This window comes from Alosa pseudoharengus, unplaced genomic scaffold, assembly GCF_046254945.1.
Source record: "Alosa pseudoharengus isolate Yale_2024_CS ecotype anadromous, Long Island Sound unplaced genomic scaffold, YU_APseudo_1.1 YU_APseudo_1.1_scf_16, whole genome shotgun sequence".
Taxonomy (NCBI): domain Eukaryota; kingdom Metazoa; phylum Chordata; class Actinopteri; order Clupeiformes; family Clupeidae; genus Alosa; species Alosa pseudoharengus.
The window spans coordinates 18,314,268-18,316,767 of record NW_027468630.1 but is presented as its reverse complement, the minus strand read 5'-3'; the positions used below and the strand labels follow the sequence as shown (position 1 = coordinate 18,316,767).

The 2,500-nt window shown below is 48.0% G+C and overlaps 1 protein-coding gene across 1 annotated transcript in view; it reads right to left on the bottom strand.

The window, feature by feature from the left end:
* Positions 1–2,500, bottom strand: part of dok4 (docking protein 4) — a 55,008-nt gene that overhangs the window by 9,611 nt on the left and 42,897 nt on the right. The window lies entirely within an intron of this gene.

The window sequence follows — 2,500 nt, the reverse complement described above, 5'->3', positions numbered from 1 at the left end:
TGGACATAGACAGAAAGGAGAGAAGAGAGAGGAGGGGACAGAGAAAAGTGGAGACATTGTGAGCGAGAGAGATGGGGGGGCATTATGAACGAGAGAAGGGGGGGCATAAGGTGAGATGAATACAAAATGGGAACAAGCAGATGAAAATGTCGAGAGAAGCTCTTTCTAGTGTCATCCAAATATTGCATACAAGACAATTTTATTATGCATAAGATATTGAGTCAGACGAGAAGCCAAAAGGTGTCCTGGCAGCCTAATGAGAAACATGTCAGGGGAATTTGAATGGACACACACACACACACACACACACACACAAAAACACCCACCTACACACACACACACACTTCCATCTCCAGACTTCCACAATACAGTAAATAAATATTTAAAAATCTCCCAGTCTCTTTCTCTCTCTCTACATCTTTTGCTCTTTCTTTCAGATGAAAAACAGTCCTTGCTTTATTTATGCTCCTCATGTCCTTCACACCAAAAAACTCCCCTCAGTTGCCACGGTAACCCCAACCTGAGGCACCACCTGCCTGAATCAGCCAGACCCCCCCCCCCCCAAAGAAGCCCCCCGCCCCCCCCCCACCCTCCCTCTCTGTCTCAGGTCACCCTCGACAGCTGTCTGGCTGCCCTCAGTTAACAAACGCCTTCACAAACATCATTTTATTCCAGCCCCTCCAGTCTTTATCTCTCAGTATGCACACACGGGTGTTAATGTGAATGTGTTTCTGTTTGTCTATGTCTATGTGTCTGTGCCTGTCCCTGTGTGTGTGTGTGTGTGTGTGTCTGTCTGTCTGTGTGAACTGTAGCATCCCCTTGGCACAACATCACCATCAGTTCAGCATGTGAATAAGATAGATGGGAGTTAGATTGGAGCTTGTCATTATTTATAACCTTCTAAGAGCTCTCACAGGGACACACAACATGCATCAACACGCATGTCAAATGTATGCAAATGACATAATGGCAAAAGCAGTGAGGAAATGTTGTGTTTCAAGGAATATTTACTTCTGTATAATATTTGATGTGCTGGAGGGAATTGGCATGTTAGCGTCGGCGATGCTGCGTTGCTTTTTAATATTCCATTTACATATTAGATGGACGCTTGATGAATTATTCAGCTCGGACCAATGGGTAGCGCAAAACACAGCGTCTCTCTAAGCAATTAAAGCACCTCGACAGCGCTGAGTGATCCCCAATCAATGGGCTCAGGTCTGCACTGGTGGGGGAGGAGAGGGCTGTATGCAGGGATGGCAAGGAGAGAGAGAGGGAGAGAGAGAGGCACGGAGAGAGACAGGAAGAGAGAGGGATTGTGTGTCAGACTGTGGCTTGTCTGAAATTATCCTAATACATCCACACTGGAAAGCTATGCAAACCCTCTCTCTCTCTATCTCTCTCTCTCTTCTCTCTATCTCTCTTTCTCTCTCTCTCTCTCTCTCTCTCTCTCTCTCTCTAAACATGGCCTAAATAAAGAATTCAGATGTCTGAGTGCATGAGTGTGTAGATGAATTTGCCTGTGTCTGTGTGTCTGGGACTGTGTGCGTGTATGTATGTGTGTGTATGTGTGTGTGTGTGTGTGTGTGTGTGTGTGTGTGTGTGTGTGTGTGTGTGTGTGTGTGCGCGCGCGCCCACACACATTGCTAAATGCAGACTCCACTGCCCTCCACCCCTCCAGCCTATAGCGCCTCTCCAAGAAGCCAACTCTCACAGCTCCTTGCCAAGATGCCTCCGGAAGCCGGGCAATAAATCTGGCACCTCGAGTGTGATGGAGTGAGCACTGAAGGGGCGGAGAGGATGATGTGGGGAGACACAGAGGAGGAAAACAGAGCCGCGATCCATCCAGAGATGACGGAGAATTCCAGCGATTGTCAAAAATGCAACAAATGCAGCGAGCCTTCACTCCTATCAATCCCTGCACACATAAACACAATTCATTTATGCGGGGAGAGACACAGTCGGTGTAATAACTATTTAATCTTGCACGGCTCTCTGCCATTATTTACAGGGGGAGATAAAACACTCGCTGACAGGTTTGCTTAGCTCACATGCTTTGCCTCACACTACTGTGCATCACCTTTATGACAGCAGACAATGCGCCTGATACAATGAATTGTGGGGAATAAAACACCCTTCACGTCGACACTCGGGGCAACGCTGTTTGAGAGGGTGTGCATGCTTGCACACACACACACACACACACACATACTGTACACACACACACACACACACACACACAGACAAAGACACACACACATACACAAACTCTCTTTCTCTCTCTCTCTCTCTCTCCTTCCCTCCCTCTCCCTTCCTCGCTCTCTCTCTCTCTCATTCTTCTTCGCAGATCCATTTCACCTCTTCCTCATGATTAACTCAGAGTGAGTGTGCGGTAGCACGTCTCTCTCCTGACGCTTGGCGCTTCTCCTGGTAAAGTCTACCTTCAGTGCGCTGCTTGCAGCCCTGCTCTCTCGGCTCCCCACGGCCGGTCTCATAGTGATAG